Consider the following 22433-nt stretch of genomic DNA (forward strand, 5'->3'; position numbering starts at 1 on the left):
ACATAAAAACATATTTAAAATATAGATATGTGTAGATTAAAAAGGGCAGCTAGCTAGTACAGTGGATAGAGCATTGCTCTTGGAATCAAAAAGACTCATCTCCATGAGTTCAAATCTAGACTCAGATACTTATTAGCTGTGTGACCCTGGGCAAGTCACTTAACCCTGATTGCCTCAGTTCCTCCTCTGTAAAATGAGTTAGAGAAAGAAATGACAAATCACCCCAGTATCTTTGCCAAGAAAACCCCAAAATGGGGTCAAAAGGAATCAGAAATGACCGAAATGACTCAACAAAAACAAATAGATTAAAAAATTAGGGGATGAAACAAAATCTGTCATAATTCACAGAATTTAAATAAATGAGTTACAATTATTATCTCAGATAAGGCAATAATTAAAATTGATACAAATAGGGAAAAGCACATTGTGCTTAAAGCCACCATAGAAAATGAAAAACTAACATGTTAAAAATATTTACATAAAATCACATAGCAACTTCAAAAAAGAAAAGCTAGATGAATTTTTTAAAGTTACAGATAATAGCACAATTATTCAGGAGACTGTAATATTCTCTCAGAGTTTGATTAATCCAACAAAACCACAAACAAGTAAAAATATTGAGGTGAAATAATTATTATAAAATTAGATATGACTGACCTATGATAAATTCTGAATATTTTAAAAGAATTCTCACATTATTCGATAACACATGATATTTTAGAAGAACTGATAATGTGAGTATCAATTGTATTTAAATAAATATTAAAAATCAGAATAATAAATGTATCCTTTACAAACCATAGGACCTAAAAAGGACTAGACTTGTGATGTCATTGGTTTAAGGAAGACCCAAGTGAAGAACATTTCTACCAATGAAAGTTGGCTCCTTCTCTGAAGGTTATAGTATTAGAGAGGTGCCTAAAGCATTGAGAGGTTAAGTATTTTGTCCATAATAACACAACTGATTCTTGTCAGAAGAGGATCTTGAACTCAGATCTTCTTGGATCTGAAGCCATTTGTCTACCTATTATTTCATGCTGAGGCCCTTGCAAAATACAGTGCAATAAAATAGTAAGAAATGTTATATGCACAAAAGGCACATATATAAAAGGTACAAACTAAAGACAAAATAAAAAAAGAAAGGATCAATGAACTGATCATATAACTTAAAAGAATAGAAAAAATGTGACCCTGAAAACAAGAAAGGAGAAGTATTAACAAAGGGAAAGTAAAAAAACTTAAAAATAAAAAGACTATAGAATTTTTTATTAACAATGACTAATAACACTGATTAACCATTAATCTGATCAAGAAAAAGGAAGGTAAAAATCAAATTGCCAAAAATGAAAAATGAGCAAGCTGAATTCATAAGAGAGAAAAAGTCATAAGAACCATCAGAAATGACTACAGAATTATATACCAATAAAATGGAAATTTTAAAGGAAATTGATAAGTATCTACCAAAAAATACCCAAACTAAGAAAACCTCTAAGAGATAAAAAGCTTAAATAATTCAATCTAAGGGGGAAAAATGATTCAGTCATAAGTAAGAGCTATTTACCCTCTCTAAACAAGGATCTAAGGATATAAATAGCTTTCAGAAAATTTGCAAACTACCAGGTTTGTGAAAGGTTTCCTTAAATCACTAATAATAAAAGATGCAAATTAAAATGCTTTCAAGGTTTCATATCATACTTTGTCAATGATGGCAAAAGATGGAAATGGTCAATTCTGGAGGGCTTACAGGAAGAAAGGCACACTAATATACTATTTGTAGAGCTACAAATTGATCCAACCAACCTGAAAAACTATTAGTTATTTTGTAAGAAATGTCACTATACTGTTTATGCCCTTTGTTACAGAGATTCCACTACTCAAAACTCAGAAAAGTTCAAAAACAAAAAGAAAGACTCAATAGATCCCAAAATGACATTGTGGTTGAAAAGAACCGGAAGCAAAGAATGTGCCAATCATTGTGGTTGATTAATGTAACAGAATCTTATTGCACCATAAAAATGGTGAATATGAAGAATTGAGTGAAACACTAGAAGCCTCTCATGAACTGATATAGAATGAAGTACACAGAAACATGAGAACAAAATGCAATGATCCCAATAATGTAAACAAAAAGAATGATAAAAGGAACACAAATGCCAAGTAATTGCAATGGCCACTATAGGCTCTGAAGACGAATTGAGGAAATATTGGCTTACTTCTGGTAGAAAGAAGGGGACTGAAATGTATGCACCATCAGATGTATTTGCTGTGTTAGTTGGTTTGGCATAGTTATTTTTTGTTCTTGTTGTGAGAGAGGGGTCATGTGGAGTTGGGGTTTTATCCAGAAATGACTATAATGTGAAAACAAGACATTAATAACACTTAATTTAAAAAAAAATATTTATTGACCATCTACTATGTTTACAAACATTGCTATTGAGAATATTTAGATTCTCTCTGGAAGCCTAGAGCAATGTAATTCATTCTCATGGCATTTAGAAAAAAAGCACAAGGTAAAGGAATAAAGTACACACAGAGTAATTTGTTCCTCCCCATAGAAAAAAAAGATATCTTTAGTGGATTGTGAGGTGCCTCTATGAATACCCTCTTAAAGAGGGAATGAGTACAAGAGAATGGTGCTGGGAAAGTGGGAAAGAAACAAAGGAGAGATAGCCTTATAAAGAGCTGAGAGAACAGGCAGTTCAATTCAATCTAACAAACCATTAGTAAGAATCCACTATGTTGAGGCAGCTACGCTATGTTCTAAAGACAGAAAAGACAAAAGAGAAGAAATATTCCCTGCCCTCGAGGAGCTTTTATTCTCCTGGGGATGGAATAGCATGCAAAAGGATAAGTAAATACAAAAGGAGGTGAAAAAGGAGAGAGTGCTGTGATGGTCAAGGAAGACTCCTTGTAGATGGTAGTCCCTGAACTGAACCTTAAAATAAACTAAGAGTGAGGAGGTGGTAAGGAGGGAATACACTCTAGGCATGGGACACAGACTGTGCAAAAGCGTGAAGGAGGTAAAATGTGAAAGAATTAGGCTGGTTTAACTGGAGTGTAGAAGGCAGGAGGTGGAGTTATGTGAAATTTTCTTCCTCAAGAATGTTATGATAGCTCTGCTAAGAAGTCTCCCATGGAGTCCTCAGTTCAACGAACATCAAAAAGCTCGTATGAGGAGAGCAAATGCAACCACACAGAGGAGCAGGAGGAAGAAGAATTGTAGTAGTAGTAGTCATCACTCAGACGCCTTCTGCCACTTTTTTTTCTTTCACTCTTGTCTGATATGATGAAGTGGCCTTACTCTTTAACAAGGAAAAAACCTTCTACTTTTTCAAGAGATCCCATTCCATCCCCTCTCCTCCAACAGATTTCCCCTTCTGTCATCCCCACTGTTTCACTTATTTCCAATCTCTCCCTCTCCTCTGGTCCCTTTCCTACTTCTTGCAGATGTGCCCATGTCTCCCCTATCCTCAAAAAAAATCCTCACTTCATCCTTCCACCTCTGCTAATTATCTTCCTATGTCTCTTCTGTCATTGTAGCTAAATTCCTTGAAAAGTTCATCTATAATGTGTGCCTTTGCTTTCTTTCCTCCCTGCTTCCTAACCCCTTAAAATCTGGCTTCTGACTTAGCACTCCACCAAAACTGCTCTCTCCAAAGTTACTAATGATCTCTTAGTCGCCAAATCCAATGGCCTTTTCTCAATCCTCTTTCTCTTTGCATCATTTAACACTATTGATCATGCTTTCCTCCTTGATACTCTTCTTTCTAGATTTTCAGGATACCACTCTCTCTTGTTTTTTCTCCTACCTAGCTGATTGCTCCTTCTCTGTCTCCTTTTTTGGATCTACCTCCAGAGCACACGTTCTAAGCATAGATGTCCTTCAGGGTTGTCCCAGAATCTCTTCTCCCTATATACTATTTCACTTGGTGGTCTCATCAGGTCCCACAGATTTAATTACCATCTCTGTACTGATGATTCTCAAATCTACCTTTCCTTCCTCCATCTCTCTGCTAGTCTCCAATTCTGCATCTCCAATTGCCTTTCAGACATCTCTGACTCCATGTCAAGTAGACATCTTAAACTCAACACATCCTAAACAGAACTCAGCATCTTTTCCCCAAACCCTCCTAGTCCCTTGAGCTCACAACCTAAGGGTTGTCCTAGATCCCTTACTATCTCTTACTCCCTGTGTCCAAGCTGTTTCCAAAACCTATTGATTTCACCTCTTGCAACATCTCTCATATTTAGACTTCTTTTTCTCTTCTAACACTACTACCATCCTAGGGTAAACCCTCATCACCTCACCCCGGGATTGTTACACTAGTCTGCTGGTGGGTCTGCCTGCCTCAAGTCTCTCCCCATTCCAATCCACATTAAAGCACTAAAGTGTTTTGTTTTCCTAAAACACAAGTCTGATCACATTTCCGCCCACACCTTTCCCAGCAAATTCTAGTGGCTTCCTATTGCCTCCAGAAAAAAAATACAAAATGCTCTGTTACATCCTAGCCCCCTCCTATCTTTCCAGTCTACTTACACCTCAGTCCCTTAATACATGTGTATTCTTCAGTCCATTGATACTGGCCTCCTGGCTATTACACAAATAAGATTCAGCTCTGAGAATTCTCTCTGGCTGTCCTTTATACCTGGAATGCTCTCTCTCCTTCATTGCAACTACCGACCTCTCTGGCTTCCTTTAAGTCTCAAGTAAAATCCCTCATACAAGAAGCTTTAGCTAACCTCACAATTCCAGATTTCCCATCTTTTATTTATTTCCTATTTATCTTGTCTACAGCTTGTTTTTGTATATATTCGTTTGCATGTCCTCTCTCCTTTAGATTAGAAACCCCTTGAGGGCAGAGATTGTCTTTCGACTTTTTTTGTATTTCCTGTACTTAGCATAGTGCCTGACAAGTAGGATGAGGAGGAGGAAGAGGAGGAAGAAGAGGAGTAACAGCAGCAACTGGCAATTGTGGTAGGTGTAGTTGCAGTACTAGTTGTAGTTGTAGTGACAGTACTCATTGTAGTGGTAGTTGTCATTGGGTAGTGGCAATAGTAGAAGAAGTAAGCTAGCATTTACATAGCACATTACAGTCTGCAAAGTGCTTTACAAATATTATCTAATTTCATCCTCAGAACAACCCTGGGAAGTAGGTGCTATTATTGTCCTTACATTATAGTTGAGGAAATGGAGACAAACAGAGGTTAAGTGCCCAGGGTTATATTTGTTGTTGTTGTTCAGACCTTTCAGTAGTGTCTGACTCTTTGTGACTCCATTTGGGGTTTTCTTGGCAAAGATACTGAAGTAGTTTGTCATTTTCTTCTCTAGCTCATTTTACAGATGAGGAAACTGAGGCAAACAGGGTTAAGTGACTTGCCCAGGGTCACACAGCTAGTAAGTAAGTAACTGAGGCTGAATTTGAACAAAGGTATTCCTGACTCCAGGCCCAACACTTTATCCTTTGAGCTTCCTGGCTATGCTTGTAGATACCTGTGCATCTGAGGGGCACCACAAAAAGTTGTCCCAAAACATCTACCCCTCCTGACCTGCCATGACACCAGTCTCCCTTCCTGATTTTCCAGGGATCCTCACTGTTATTATCACTTCTTTTTTATTAGACAACAAAGGTATGCTCTTCAGAAAGCTATCATTAAAACGCTACCTCAGGGGAAAAAGTAGACCCTGTTGGATTTTTTTGTTTTGTTTTGGGGGACTGAAGAAGGGGTGTGCTGAGGGAAGAGGAAAATTTTGTCACCTAGAAAGTATGGAAAGGCACAAAGAGTGTAAGTTAATAAAATATATGATAAGTAAGTTACTAAAAGGTGGGAGAGAGATGGGAAGAACATGGTACTGACATACTTAGCTAGGTATCCAGTATATATTCTGGAGCTCTAAGCCAAGAAGTTGTACTATAGACCTAATGATGGAACACAGAAACAGGAATGTCCTAGAGAAATAAACAAAAAACCAAAACAATAATATTCCCATCTCCGATTTCAGCTTAGAACTCGACCTGAATTCAACAATAAGATTAAGTAGCCATGTAGTAATTTTTCATCAATATATGACTCAAAATCACAGAATTTCAGAGCTTGAAAGATCCTTAGAGATCTTATGCCCTCAGTTTACAGATGAAGAAAATGAGGCACAGAGACATTAAGTGGGTAGCTCACAGCAATACTAGGACTAGAATTCAGGTCACTGACTAAATCCACTACATTTTTAACTACCTCACACTGTCTCTCACACCGAGAAACATTATTATGTATAAATTCTGCAGGGTATTAGCTGGGTCCCATATTTCCTTCCCCAAAGTCTTTTTCATTCAAGTAGTTTTTTTAAAAAATCTGATGTCTGTAGCACTTCATATTTTAATCAGACTTGGATGAAGGCATCCAAGACAAGCTCATCAAATTTTCAGGTAATACAAAATAAGGATGGGTAAGCAACAGTATGGATGGAAGAATCAGGATCCAAAGATATTGAAACCTGCTATAACAAAGGTGGAAAGATGAAATGTAAAGGGCACAAAGGTCAAAATACACTTAGATCAAAATACTTCACTGCACAAATAGAGGGTAGAGGAAATATGGCTTGACAGCAATTTATCTAAAACATTTTAAGGGTTTTAGTTGGCCTCAAGCTTAATATGAATCAAAATGAATGTGACATAGTTGCCGAAAAAGCTAACGCAATCTTTTAGTATACATTATATGCTGGTCAGACTACATCTGGAATATTTTGTTCAGTTCTAGGCATCACCTTTTAGAAGGAATACTAAAAAAACTGTTCTGTATCAAAAAGAGCATGGCCAGGATGGTGAGGGAACTCAAAATCACATCAAATGAGGAATAGTTAAAGTAATTGAATCTATTTCATCTGGAGAAGAGAAAGCTTTGGGTGGTACTAATGGGCAGAAAGGTATGGGAGGAGACCAGGATAACATTCATCAAATATCATGTGCTTAAGCTGCTTGGCTTAAGAAGGGAGAAGTGGGACCAAGTGGTGAAAATTAGATAGAAGTCAAGTTTGGTCCAATATATGGAAGACCATTCTAACTATTAGACCTGTCCTAAAATATAATGGTTTGCCTCAAACAACATCAGTTCCCTGTCACTGGAAGGAAGCATTTCTTAAGTGCTTACTCTGTGTTAGGTTCTGTGCAAAGTACTTTTATAAATATTTTATCTTCATAACAACACTGAGAGGTAAGTGTTATTATTATCTCCATGTTATAGATGAGGAAACTGAGGCAAACACTAAGTGACTTGCCCAGGGTCACACAGCAAATGTCTGAGGCCAAGTGAGAGCACAGGTCTCCCTGACTCCAGGCCCAGCACTCTATCCACTGTGTCACATAGCTGCCTCTACATGTTCAAGAAGCAAACAACCTTTTGTCAGAGTTTAGTTGAAAACTCTACTACATGGCCTGGAAGGTTCATTCTAGATATGAGACTCTGTAATTACAATGTATATGGTTCTTAGTTGTATTGACCCAAGTTTTTGTCCACTCATCTTCATTTTCTTATTAGTCCTGATATCCCAATAATTCATTCGGATGGGAACAGGCACCTAGGTGATACAGCGGATAGAGGGCCGGGCCGTCAGGAAGACCTGAGTTCAAGTCCAGCCTCAGATACTATTTAGCTATGTAACCCTGGGCAAGTCACTTAACCCCTTTTGCCTCATCTGTAAAGTTTCTTCATGAGTTTCCTCATTTGTAAAATGAGCTGGAGAAGGAAAAGGCAAACCATGCTAGTATCTTTGCAAAGAAAACACTGAAAGGGGGTCGGGAAGAGTTGGACATGACTGAAAACAATTCAAACAACAACATTGGGATATCAGGAATACAAGTAATAAGAATAACAGCCAATACATAAAGGTTTGTAAAGTATTTTACATATATTAACTTATTTGATCCTCTGGAAAACTGGCTCTTGAGTAAAAGGACCCATTTTAAAATCCCACCTCTGATGTACCCCTGTGACCTTGGACAAATCACTTAATCTCAACGGGCCTCACTTTCCTTGTCTGTAAAATAAGACAACAAATGGCCTCTGATATTCCTTCCGACTTGAACTCTATGCTTTTCCCTTCCTATGATCTAAGTAAAATCAATACATTATCCTGGAATCCCAACCCAATTTAACATAATTTTACTGAATAAAAGAGATCAAGACAATCTTAAATTTCTAGTGGTTGTCCTCCATTCACACTATTTTGTATATTTTCAATTTTATACATTCAGCACAAATTCATCTTAAAAGTACCTTTCTCTAAGTAACATCATCCGCCACCTCCACAAAAATCCAATTTTCAAAAGATCATATAATAATTTGAAGTGATGCATGATATCATCCTCCTGGATATTCCATCCACTAACATAAAATTGAAACTTCTCTATGTCAGTGGATCACAGTTCTAACAAACAGAAGGGACATAAAAGGCCATTGAGTCCAATGCCCTCATTTTACAGATGAGGAAAGTCAGATTCAGATAAATTAAGTCACTTGCCCAAAGTCACTCAGCTGGTTAGGAACCAGGGATAGGATTTGAACTTCTGTTCTCTGACTATATATTCAGGGCTCTTCTACTATATATGCTGTCTCCTTATTGAGTTTCTATGGCTTGTCTAAAAATGGTCACCTGATGGTCAAGTTTCTAATGGCCAGTCTCTCCAGACTTACCTAGGCTAGCCTTTTGTATGAAAGGACATTGTTTATTATGTATTAGAAGCTTTCTAATCTGGTAGAACCCTCAGTTTGTACTTCATTGTACTGGCAACCCAGAATCATATTCACAGTACCATAAAGCACTGGACAATCACTAGGGGAGGCATAAAGTCACATACCTGGATATTCATTTCACTTAATTTTATTGCATTTTAATTGTATTTGTGGTTTCATTGCTATAGAGAACTATACCATCAGTGAGGGAACTCCTTCTGTCAATGAAAATCAGCACCTGTTCTATACCTTAAACTCTTAAGAGTATTGCCTAGGACACTGACTGTCAGTTATCCAGGATCACATGGCCAAGAGGCATCAGAGGCAGGTCTTTCTAACTCTCAGACAAGCTCTTTATCTATTGCTTTTTCTAATACTTCTCTATTATGGCATAAAAACAAACAAACAATACAAGTGTGTTAGTAAAACAAATGTAATCATCAGAATTATGCCATTTTTAGACTCGTGTTTCCTTTGATTCTTGTAGTTATAAAGATATAATTGGATTGTTTTTCAAAAGGCAGAAATATAATTAAATTGAGAGATAATACCAAAATAAAAAAACGAATGTGTTGTCAATGCCTTATAACGCTTGTCTAACAATGTGAAATGCCTAGTGCATTACAACCTTATCTATATTAAAAAAAATTTCTGAGCATGATCAATTTATTGACAAAGTGTGAATTTGCCAATAAACAGAGTCTCAGCCCTCTTAGAAAAGCTGAAAACCTGAATGAGGGGGACAGTTCTCATTTAGAGACAAAAAGAGGACCAGGTTCATATAGGGGGAAAACAGTATAATTGGTTATAAAGCTTGAAGCACCATAGACATGAAGAACAATATGATTGGCTGGAAACTGAGAATGAGAGGGTAGTAGCAACCTTTCCCTCCATCCTGTCACTAAGAAATGTTTATTGTTCGAGTCCACCCAAGGATAGCCTAGTGATAGTGGGCCAGACTACTTGGAAAACAGGCCTGACTCCTTGGCATCCACCTGCATCTTTCAAGGATAACAGATTTCCTTGAGGCAAGAATAGAATAGTGCCTAACCTATATTTTTTCATAGTTACCTTACTCAACAAGTGGCTAACTTGGTATTGATAGAAAGGAATTCCACTATAGAGCATGAATTGTCATTTCTGACTTTTCCTCAAAATGAAAAAGTCAAAGTATTTATTTAGTACTAACCAAGATGAGATTAAGAGAAAGGAAAACGATTGTCCTATATAGGCCATGTACAAAACAATTCCTCTGTGGGCCTTCCCCCAGGGATAGCCACACAAACAAATATAATGATGATTTCTGTGAGTGTCATATTTCAGAGCTGAAAAGAAATTTGTTGGCTACCTTATCCAGCCAGCACCTGAAGAAGATAAAACATACCCAAAAAGTCTTAAAGCCTTTGCTTGAATTATCTCTGGTAGGAAGTCATTAGGCATGGACTCAACACTTTCCTAGTTATCTTCTTTTGGGGTTTTTCAACTTGTAAATATCCTTCCTAAAAAGAACCAAGAACAGAACAAAACACTCTAGCTATGAACTAATCAAGTCAGACTGCAGTGGGACCACAACTGACTTATTCTTGAAAGTTTTCTTTCTTCCATTTTTGTCTTCCATTCCACACTACAGAATCACATTGAAGTTACATGAAGTCCATCAAAATCCACTGATCATTTTCAGACAAACTACTGTCTTCCATTCTTGTATGTATGAAGTCATTTTTTGAACCCACAGGTAAGTCTTCATATTTATCTCTATTAAATTTCATCTCAATAACCATAATAGAGTCAGATTTCAGATTTTTGTGAAAATTCTGACCTCATCATTTTAAGCTTGGCCCATGTGTTTTAATTCTGAGCTTGCCTCTAACATGATGCCAACATACATGACAACTTCCATACATTATTTTACCATCTGAAACACTTCCTTTAAAAAAGAAGCATGATTCAAATATATATTTTTTCAAATCAGTTTATACTTTAACAATTACTCTTAGTACCTATTGTCTGAGCATCTGGAAGAAAAAACAACTTAAGAGTCAAATTACAGAATATACAGAGATAACATTCATGTTGCAGATTTTAAAAGAGCTTTTTTAAGGTTTTGAAAGTCAGCTTTGTGATACAGTTGAAGTATGTCTATAATTTGCTCCTTCTCCCCTTAGCCCCTCTTAATTCATCTATCTATCGTGCATTCTGCTCTTACTAACATTTTTCACAGAAAAGTTTGCATATAAACTAGAAGCCTACACATTTCCCCTTTCTTCATCTTAAAAATACACAAGACCAACTATTGGATGGAAAACCATTCTTTGATATTTTTTAACAAATGGTTCTCCTTTGTTGCTTTACATGATAAAGAGTTTTTTTTTTCCACATTTGAAGAGCAAAAAGTTTTCTTAATGATTTTTAAGGCCTCTAATGCTGGGCCTCGGTAGTGCGTTATATACTAGATGTGCTCAATGTAATTTTTCCTATAACATGATCTCCCCCATGCCATTATCTGGACTGAATAATACATATTTTCAATGAAACAATTAAACACGCTATGATCCAAGTTTTGTACAAAAATGTGTGTGTACATGCGTATATATGTATATATTTTAAAATCCAATTAGATCTTATCTCCTCATGAAAAAAATTATGGCGTTCTAATCTCTACTGATGAGTATTACTACATGAAATTTGATAGAAACAAATATTACAGGATATGCTTTTCCACGCAAAAGAAAATGTGCTATCATAATCACAGGTTAAAGCACTTTCTACAAAGATATATAACTGCAGTGATCGTATCATAATTTTCTATTTTTCTTCCAGTGATAAGATTTTTCCGCACAAGATAAAGTCAAAACTTTCTTACCTTCTCACCAGGGGCTCCTTGTTATTGAAACTGCCATCAACTTGTAACAGTTAATAACTCTTTCAACAAAAACGGAAAAGAGTAAAGTCACATGTCAAAAGAGGGGGGGCCTGTGTCAATGCTTCTTAATTTTAGGACAGTAGAAAAAAACAGCACTTGCATTTAAATGAAACCACTTCCTGAGAAGATACAGTTCACACGTCACTCTATTACTGACTCAAAGAAATTACCTTGTATAGTCAACAATATCAATTATTGTAGAGATGTAATTACTCATTTCCAAACACTTCACATCTATGTAGATTTGGGGGGCAGAGGAGGTGGGGGAGAGCTCTCTGATTTAAGAAGGTATTGTGTGGTTAGGAAGCAAGTGGGGGTGGAACAAGCAGGCTCCTAAACACTGAAGAAACTTCCCTTTTCTCTGCATTCTAGCAAGGGCTAAAGGAAAAGATAATCATTTGCACAACGTTGTTGATGAAGACATTTAGAAGCAGTATCAGCAGAATCATTCTGGGAATCAGTGGGCTATCAGGATGCCAATGATTGGAGTCTTCTGGCTGCTAGTTGGGCCCTTGGAGGTGACACATGTGAAATAACTACTCTAGTTTGTGAGCTTTATACAAAAGGAAACTGACCATCCCTAACTAGAGCCTCAGTCTGAGGATGGGAGCATAACCAAGAGAAGTAAGTGTAGGAAGCAATACGCTGATTTGGAGCTGGAAGGGACCTTAATGGACATGCCCTACAGTTCCCAGAGGGATCGTACCCTGGCTAAGATCCCACATACAATAAGTGGTAACATTAAGAGTCTACCTGCCTCTGCTATTATGTGACTTGGTCAAGTCATTAACCTCCCTGGGACTCAGTTTCTGCTTCTGTAAAATCAAATTGGACCAAAAGCATCCCAGCTCCCTTTTACCTCTATATCTATAATCTAGCAGAAAGAGACAGGGTGTGACCCTAGGTCTTCTCTCTTGATGCCAAAGTAAGTCATTTTTCTATGAAACTAGGTTACAGAGCCTTGTAGGCCTGAACATCTGCCATGTAGTTCTTATTCCTGTGTATATTAAAAGTCTCCTGAGTGACTTTTAGCTGCTAAAGAACTCGTGTTTTCCAGGTACCCCAAGCTCCAGATGAATGATGGACATGATCAGAGCCTAGACAGATGGTTCCCTACTCTTGAAAGTATAGAGGGAATGCTTGGACTTGCTTTGGAAAAAGAAGGCGGTAAATCTGGCAAATCATTTGCTTGTGCCAGAATCTTCTTGAACCATCTAGAAGCATCGCTGAAGCTTTCCATATAAAATCTGCTTGTGTCCTTCATAGAAAGAATCAGTTAAGTCACAAAGCTAGTTGAGAAGGGATTCTAGATTTCTGGCCAGCCCAGCAGAGTATGTGACCTGTGAAATTTTGGGACTATAATGTCTTCAGCAAGTCTGAAGGGTACCACCTCCACATGGGTGGGTCTTTGTATTCTATTAGGTAACCAGGAAGATACTTCTGTACGGCCAGAGGCTACCAGGAAGATGTGTCAAGGGAAATGAAACTTAAACTTTTTTCCCATTGAGCCAATCATATACCATGACAGCTTTGTCACCTCTTGGGGACAAAAAATGCATAGAGAAAGGAATTTAAATATTGTTCCCACTACAAGAGTAGGGACTATATTTTGGTCTGGAAATTTGTAGAGGTGGTTAGTGTATGAACATGAGAAAAAGCAAGGCAGCCGGCACAAAGATGGTGAAGACTAAAGTATACTGGAGCTCTCTGAAATATAGCAGGACACATGAAGCACTCACCAATCTTGATAAGCCAGATGTCATTTTAATGTAGAGTTGATCATCAAACCTTAGCTTGAAGGCTTCTAATGCCAGGGTGATGTGTGGGGATGTCCAAAACCTCCTTAGGTAGCCTATTTCACTTTTGTAAAACTCTAATTCAGGAGTGGGGAACCTGCAGCCTTAGGGCCACATGTGGCACTCTAGGTCCTCAAGTGCAGCCCTTTGACTGAATCCAAACTCCCTTAACAAAAAGATTTATTCTGTAAAACTTGGACTCAGTCAAAGGGCTGCACCTGATGACCTAGAAGGCCTCGTGGCCTCAAGGCCGCAGGTTCCTCACTCCTGCTTAAGTATAATTATTAAGAAAATTTTTAAAAATTATCATGTTAAACTTAAATTTACCTCTTTGCAATTTCCATCTATTGTTCCTTTTCCTGGCCTCTGCAGCCAAATAGAACAAGTTCAGTGCAGTTTCTACATAATAGCCTTTCAAATGCTTAATGCCAGCTATCATATCTATACAAACATGTTAAATCTATATAGACTATTTTAATGTACTTTCCCTTTGGTTGTATCATATGCTAGAACCAAAATCTCTACCAAAGTCCAATTAAATCTAAGTCCCTCGGAACTTCTCTAAATTAAGTCCATGAGAATTTATAGAGTGGCCCAGAGAGGCATATATGAACATGTAGGATGTGCCACGTAGTTCCTCTTCAGCCTCTTCCATAGTATATCCTGGACCATTCTGATCCTCAGGATAGCACTGAAATGGTTCTGAATAATCAACAGGAACCTACCTAACTGGGGCCTTTTAGAAGAGGCATCATCTGATTACTTTCAAGTTTTAGGCAGGAGTTCTTAACCTGAGGTCTGTGGGGTCTATAGATTGATTACTAAGCTTGAATGGGAGAAGAAATTGCGTCTTTCTTTCAACATTAATTATTTCCTTTGTAATCTTCTATATTTGATTCTATGCATTTAAAAATAGATTTTTTTCTGAGAGGGGTCCATAGGCCTCACTAGACTGTCAAAAGAGTCCATGACACAAAAAAGGTTAAGATTCCCTGCTCTGGGATATATAAACTAGGGCATCCTCATAACACAGAGATAACCCCCCTACATAAAGAAGACGCACTCATACATATATGCACATTTAAGAAAACACATCTCTTATAAGAGATCATGGGATGAATATTTAAAGGAACAGTGACTTCCCAAATATGTATTTGAAGAGTCTTCAAGGGGGAATAGGGTATGTCTGTGGTCTAGTAGTCATAGTTTTATTTCTGTGATGAATTAATATTTACTTACGGCATTTAATAACAGTAAGATATTACATCATTAGTTCTTATCGAAGTGTTGTTCTTCTCATTCATTCTGACGACCTTTCTCTATAATGGCAAGTAGGAGCAGATGGTATCTCAATGGTCCATGGAGACTTTTTGAGCCTGCTAAAATAATCTATGCAATGAAAAACATTTGAAAGTCAGAGAAACACTATGGCAGTCAGAGTGCTGGCTTAGAAATCAGAGAGACCAGATACAAGTCCTGACTAACACTTATTAGGAATGTGACCATGGCAAGTCAATTAACTTTAGTTTCTTCAACTGTTAAACTGTATTGATAGTATCTAAAACGTCAGTTCCATTGAGTTATTACAAATCTCAAATGAAATAACATAAAGCTTTCAGAATAGTTTAAGGCACCTTATGAGTGTCAGTCTTGGTGTTTTGTTTTTATTTTATTATATTTTATTTTATTATTTATTACATAAAATAATATATTTTGTTTCTATTTTATTGTAATAATACTAACTTGTCATTTCATTGGCATAGAAAACTCCATTGAGGAAATCCGATCTACTAATGAAGACTTGCACATGCCTGCAATTTACAGTCTTATAGAGCTCCCTGGGGCACTCATTGACTTCCCCAGGGTCAAGGTCATTATTTGTTAGAAGTGTGGTTTAAATAGAAGTTGACACTTTGTAGTAATGATAATGATGATGATGATGATGATGATGATGGTGATGGCTAGCATTTATATAGCACTTCAAGATTTGCAAAGTGCTTTATGTTGATCCTCACAACAATCCTGTAAGGTTGGTGCTATTATTCCATTTTACAGTGGAGGAAACTGAGGTTAAAAGAAGTCAAATGACTTGCCCAGGGTCAAACAGCCAGTAAATGTCTGAAATAGGATTCTAACTCGGATCTCCCTAAATACAAGTCTAGCGTTCTATGCCCTATACCACCCAGCTGCTAAGCTGCTTCTCATGGCAACTATCTTCATCTATTAACCTACAAACAATAAGTTTTATTAAGCATCTACTATGTATTGGGCATATTGCCAAGCACTGAGGATATAAAGAAAAGGGGAAAGGGAATAAGCATTACATATCTACTGTGTGCCAGAGTACTGTGTGCTTACACCATGCTAAGCACTTCACAAATATCACAATTGATCCTCACAAAAAGTCAAAGACATGAGTGCATTATTTTCCCATTTTACAGTTGAAGAAACTGAGACAGACAGAAATTAAGTGACTTGCCCAGAGTCATACAGCTAATAAGCATCTGAGGCTACATTTGAATTCAGCTTTTCCTGACTCCAGGCCCATGACTCAATCCGATGCCACCTGAATGCAAAAATAGTTCCTGATCTCAAGGAACTGCTATTCTCAAGGTAGAGACAATGTATGCATAAATAGGCCCATACAAGAGGTATATTGAGTATTTGAAAGGTAGCCTTCTTAGGGAAGGTCGTATCAACCTTGTTATAGGACTAGAAGGATAATAATTAATACTTCTCAACATGGCCACTAAACAAAACCACTGGAAAGGAACTCAGTGCTCCCTCTAACTGCATTTCTAGATTCTGGTCCAGGTATGGATTGAGGTCATTGGGAAATGAGGTGAATAAGGGGGCCTCTACAACCTCTGAATTATGGGAAGTGGTTGCTGTGGCTGAGACCAGTCTGGATTTGAGCCAATAACTTCTGGCTTTTGATCCCATGGGCCCAAGCAGAAGAGTTCCAGGAAGCCTTTGGATCTCTACTTCACTATTCCAGATTTGGCATTAGCCTGTACTTCTTCTTTTCCCCACCTCATTAGTAGTCCTAACTCTGCATTTGTTACTTTCTACCTTTCCCCTATTCAGAGCAGTGGTGCCACTGAGGAAAGTAAAAAAGTAATGGGTATGAATTGTAGAGCATTCAACATAGTTCTTGGAACTGAAGAACACTTAACTACTTTTAGTTATGGTAATGGTTGGTGATGGTGACAGTAATGGTGATGGCTTCAATACTGAGCAGAATTATACTGCTTCATGTGGACAAATCCAGTTTCTATGGTCCAAACAAGATCATATTGTTCCAAGGCCAAGAATTAGTTAATGCCAGACCTACACTAAATGCCATAGGAGCAATGAATTCATTCACTTCCTCCAAGCTTTCTGTAAAGTGTAAGTGGATGTGTGCCATCGGTGACCACTTACTTTTTAAAAAGGTTGTTTTGTGTATTGCTCAAACCCTGTGTGATATCTGGAACACTCGATTTGCATGCTGAAATTGAACTAAAACTGAAAAAATGTACACAGTTGACATTGCAATGTGTACATAACTCTTCCTCTTTCTCCAATTTCTCTTCATCGCTACTTTGCTCAGTGATTTGCATTTGCATGACTATTGGATTTAGATAAATGAAAAGATGTGAATTATTTCTTGGCTTTTGCTAATGCTTAGTGGCACAATTGCCCTGGAAGAAAAAGGGAGAATGGTGACAAGGGAAGGATTTGGATCACTGGTGAAGGGGAAAGAGTTATCAGAATGAATAACTGGCAAGTCCTGAAATAGAAATCAAAGATCTAATGAGGGCTGTTCTGCAGTTGCTATTATTGGGTTTCCAAATTGTTTTCCACTTGTCCTGAAGACCTGAACTAAGTTTTGTAATTCTGCTTTGATATGGTCACTTAGAAAGCCAATGTAGGGAAACTAAAAATCTTAGGAAATATCAACAAAATTCACACATATATGCCCCAATTAAAAGTTATCATTTTAAAATGAATTTGGAGCCCAATTTATAATATTTTTTCTTTGAGCAAAAATATGGAACAGACAAATAAAAAGGACAACCTCTTCTTCTCCATATTCTCAAGAAGCATTCCATCATTTTAGGACTGCAAGATCTGAATAAAGGAATGACTAGAGAACAGGAACATCTGGAATGTGATAGTTCCAATTTCATGATTAAAGAAAAAAAAAGCTCAATATTATTGCAGTGATCTAAATGAATCTTTTGTCCCTTATGAATAAGGTTTCTTTGCATCATGATTGATAAGTTAAAAAGGTACTGAAGAAAAGCAGAGCACAAAAGCAATAGACTCCCAAATGGACTATTTTGACTGAAATTCTCACTTTGTTAACAGACAAGAAAACCAAACAGTAGGATTTGGTTTTTTGTTTGTTTCTGATGAACTACACAAAAATTCCTTTCAAGAAATTTCTTTTCACCCTCCATTTCTTTTCCCCTGTATAATGTCCACTCTGTCCTCATTAGAGCAGAAGCACTTCAAAGGCAGGGACTTTTAGTTTCCTTCTTTGGCACAGTGAATAGAGTTCTGGGCCTGGAAACAGGAAGACTGATTTTCCCGAGTTCAAAACTGGCCTCAGGCATGTACTAGCCATGTGACCCTGGGCAAATCGCTTAACCATATTTTGCCTCAGTTTCCTCATCTATAAAATGAGCTGGAGAAGGAAATGGTAAAGCACTTTAGTTTCTTTGCCAAGAAAACCCTGAATGGGGTCATGAAGAGTCAGATATGACTAAAAACTACTGAACTGATCCCCAACACCTTGTACTGTGCCTGGCATGTAGTAGGTGCTTAATAAATGTCTATTAAGTTAAAGTGGACTGAATTGATCTCCCTGAAACATAAATATCTGTATACATATACAAATACATAAATTTTCGCCTGTGAAGAAGTAGGATGGAATCTTGAAATTGTCCCATTTTGCACACAATAACTTATAAGTCACCTTATGGTAAAAGAAGTTTCCATATGTTGTAGGAATTGGGACCTATGATTTCTTTGCTGTAGGGAATTCCTAGTGAGGAAACTCTCTTCTCTCCAAGTGGATCAGCAATTCTTTTGTGACTTAAGTCTTTAGATAATTGCCTGGACCACTGAGAGATTGAGTAATTTGCCCAGGGTCACTTCCTTACTCCCAAGGCTAGCTCTCTGGGCCACACTATCTCTAATATATGCCCTATGCTATTAGAGAAAAATGTGTTAGAGCAGTTGAGTTGAGAGGAATCACTGTATTAGTAAATAGTCACAGAAAGAGAAAGGTAAGAAATGACAATGATAAATAAATGAGCCAGTGGACTGGGGGAAAAACCAATACCTACTAAGTGACTAAAAGCATAGAGAAGAAAATAGTGAGGAAAGAAAATTCATTGTACTGCATTTTCAAAATTTGAAACCACTGGAGATAATTAAGCTACTGAAATGTAGAGAATAGTTGAAATCAGTCAACAAACATTTACTAACCACTTACTCTGTACTGGGAATAAAAAGAAAGGCAAAATTGAGATTGATATTGAGTAAAGACTGATAGTAGCCTGACACCCCAGGAGAGAAAAAGGAGGCAACAAGTGCCAGGCAAGTCAAATCAACCCCTTGACCACCATCTTCACCAAAAGTCTTGAGAATAACAAGATTTTGAGAAGTGTTCCCCCAACCAACAGATCTGCTTCTAACCTAGCCATAACAGTCACCATTCAGGATAGAAAATCATTGAGGTCAGCCTTCTTCTTCTTCTTCTTCTTCTTCTTCTTCTTCTTTATCATCATCATCATCATCATCATCATCATCAGCATCAGCATCACCATCACCACCACCAGCACCACCACCAAATGATGTCCAACTGCCACGAACTGTCAGATAGGCTCTGGGAATGACAGTCCCCCTCCACCCCCCACCAACCATGAGTTCCACCTCCAGCCCAGCCCTCACAGTCATCATGTGGAAAAGTAGCTCTTGAAAAGATGGGGGCCAGCCATCCATACCAACCACCAACCAGTGCCAGTAGGGCATACGAGACAGCCTAGTGGAAGCAGGGTACCCTGAAGGAGAACTAAGAGAGTCTGCAAATGCCAGGCAAGTCAAATCACCACCTTGACCACCATCTCTCCTCAAACTCTGAAAAAGCAAGCCCAGGACACTGACCCCAAGAACCTTTGGAATAGCAAGGTTTCTAGGCCAGTGTCCTCAGCCATCATCCTGGGAAGCAATCCCAGTGGAGATGCTGCTTGGCAACTTTCCTACAGGTAGTACAGCCACAGCTAGCTACTGAAGACTCACAAAAGAAAGTTCTTGACGCCAAAGTCTTTGCCACTATCAAATCATTCAACATCAGAAATGGGAATCATTTTATCAGTGGAAATGACATTACAGAAGAGGCATTGCCATCTGTCTTGCTGCTGTACCCTAAGGACCACGGGACTGTTATTTCTGACTTGTAGCTCAAACATCCCATATGTGTTATCTCCCCCACTGGAATATGAGCTCCTTCAGAATAAGAACTATTCTACTTTTCTATTTGTATCCGCAGAATTTTGCTCAGTGCTTTGCACATAGTCAGAACGTTATAAATGCTTTAGTCATTCATTAATTCACTCATTCACAGTCTATAGTGTTTCCACTTAGCCATCGCTACCCAGAGTAACATAATGGAAACTTAGATTTATCTCTGTACTTTATTGAACCTCCATGGCTATAAACTATGGCAAATGAGCTTTCTGCCTGAAAAAGACCACATACATCAGTCTGAATAGCCTGAGTCTTTTCTACAGTTATTACCTCCTCGATGTAAGCATTTAATAAATGCTTGCTGACTGACTGTTTGTTGATAGGTCATTGCCGCCACTATCCATTCAACCAGAGGAAGGCTGTGTATCCTTCATATATCTTTAAGATAACATCGTTAAAACCCAATATTAAACAGTACTAATAATTATTCCAAATACCACTGAATGCTCTCCTACATCACATCCTCAAGAGATTGAAGACCTATTTACCAACATTTTCTTTAAACAGAACTAAAGCTAACCAAATTAGTGTAAATGTTATTGAATTGGGTAAAGGGGAGAGAGACTTCTTTTGGTAGTAGAAGACTCCATGCCTAAAAGGGAGCGATAATGTCCAGCATAGATAGTCCCTTTAGGACTTCCTGAGGGACAGGTGAAGAGGAAAACCTGGAGTCATACGGTCAGGAGATTATAAAGGAAGAGAAAGAAATAGTAAAAAGAGTAGCAATAATAGTAATAATACTAATAAATAACTTTAAGGTTGGCAAAGTGTTTTACAAAATTATCTCTAGCTCTCTAGGAGCTAGGCGATATTATTATTCTAATTTTATATACTAGGAAACTGAGGGATTTGGGGATTAAAAGTTTACACAGGGTCATAGGGCTAGTAAATGTCAGACAAAGGATTTGAACTCACCTCTTCCTGACTCCAGATCTAAAGCTCTATCCACTCTGACACTTAGCTGCTTCTTAGAGCTGTATTAACCTAAAAGATTAGGTGAGAGGTCTTTCAAAAAAATTTTTTACTGACCTTTTTTTTTTTTTAGCATTGCTATTATTCACCGGTGACTCCTTCCCTCTATCCCAGAACTCTCCCTTGTGATGTCAAAGAAAATGAAATAACACATCCATCATTACGCACCTAAAGTCCACCACCTCTCTACCAGGAGACAGGGCATATACTTCCCCATCAATTTATAATCCTTTTCTCCCTCCTTAGTGGAGTTGGGAAGGAATCTCATTAATCATGCAAGTTCTAAGGCTCAGTAGGACATGAGATGCCAAGTGAAATGTTATGATCAATCTAAAAATCAATTTCAATTCACTTCAATAAGCATCTATTAAATGCCTTCTCTATGCAAGGTTTTTGGAATACATGACATGAAAACACACACACACACACACACACACACACACACACACACTTCCTGCCCTCCAGGAGTATATCTTCTAATAGATTCTAGAAGGATATAAGATGTGCATAAATAGGAATAATTCAAGATAATTTGAGGAAGGACAGATCTGGGAAGACTTCACAGAGGAAAAAGAATATCAATAACAGCTAATATTTATATATTATTTTAAGGTCTACAAAGTACTTTAATACATATGTTCTGATTTGTTCCTAGCCACAACCCTGTAAGGCAGGTGCAACTATTATTTCCACTTTATAGATGAGGAAACTGAGACTGGGAAAGTTTAAATGACTTGCCCAATGTCATACAGCTAGTTAAATATCTGAGGCAGAATTCAAACTCAGTTCTTCCTAACTCTAAATGCAACACTCTCTCCATTAGACTGCCTTGTTACCTTAAACTGAGACTTGAAATAAGATAAGGCTTCTGAAAGGTAGAGATGTGGAAGTAATATATTCCAGGTCTGAGGACAAATTGTGTAAATGTACTGAGGGAAACAAGAAAATTCTGATTTCAGGGAACAGTAGTTGTCCATTTTGGTTAGGTCCTAATTATAAACCTTCTCATGAAGGTAGTATCTCCCTTCCCTTGCCTGTCCTTAGAAGAGTGGAGGCCACAGTAAAACATAACTCTAAATGGGGATTTTTTAAAGCTAGATTATGCAGCTGAAGCTGTTGTTAGAAATGCACAGGACAGAGGTAATAGCCAGGTGGCCCAAAGAGTCAGCCAGAATAACCAACCATGATTCCAGAGGATAAGTGATGAAAGGTGCTACCCACAGCCTGAGAGAAAAGACATGGATTTAATATGCAGAATGAGAAATACATTATTGTACATGGCCAACATGGGAAGCTATTTTGCTTGATTATGCATATTGTTACAAGGCATTTTGTTTTTCTATTTATTCCTTTTCAATGGCGGTAAAAGGAAGGTAAGAGGGAGAAAAAAGCAATTCTTATTCACTGGAAAAAATAATTAAAAAAAAAAACTAAACAAGGAGAGAACCAGACCCAACTGCCACACATCAAGCCAAGAGAGGGTGGTCACCTTGAAT

At 37.7% G+C, this 22433-nt stretch overlaps 1 protein-coding gene across 1 annotated transcript in view; it reads right to left on the reverse strand.

Annotated features, from left to right (window-relative positions):
* The window catches only part of ARHGAP15 (Rho GTPase activating protein 15), an 858653-nt gene extending 847008 nt beyond the window's left edge, over window positions 1-11645 (reverse strand). Inside the window, exon 1 of the mRNA XM_036742514.1 lies at window positions 11591-11645. The gene's annotated coding sequence lies outside the window, so the exon portion shown is untranslated. The remainder of the gene's footprint in view (window positions 1-11590) is intronic.
* Between the last annotated feature and the right edge of the window lie 10788 nt (window positions 11646-22433).

The sequence above is a fragment of the Trichosurus vulpecula genome, chromosome 2 (assembly GCF_011100635.1).
Source record: "Trichosurus vulpecula isolate mTriVul1 chromosome 2, mTriVul1.pri, whole genome shotgun sequence".
Lineage (NCBI taxonomy): Eukaryota > Metazoa > Chordata > Mammalia > Diprotodontia > Phalangeridae > Trichosurus > Trichosurus vulpecula.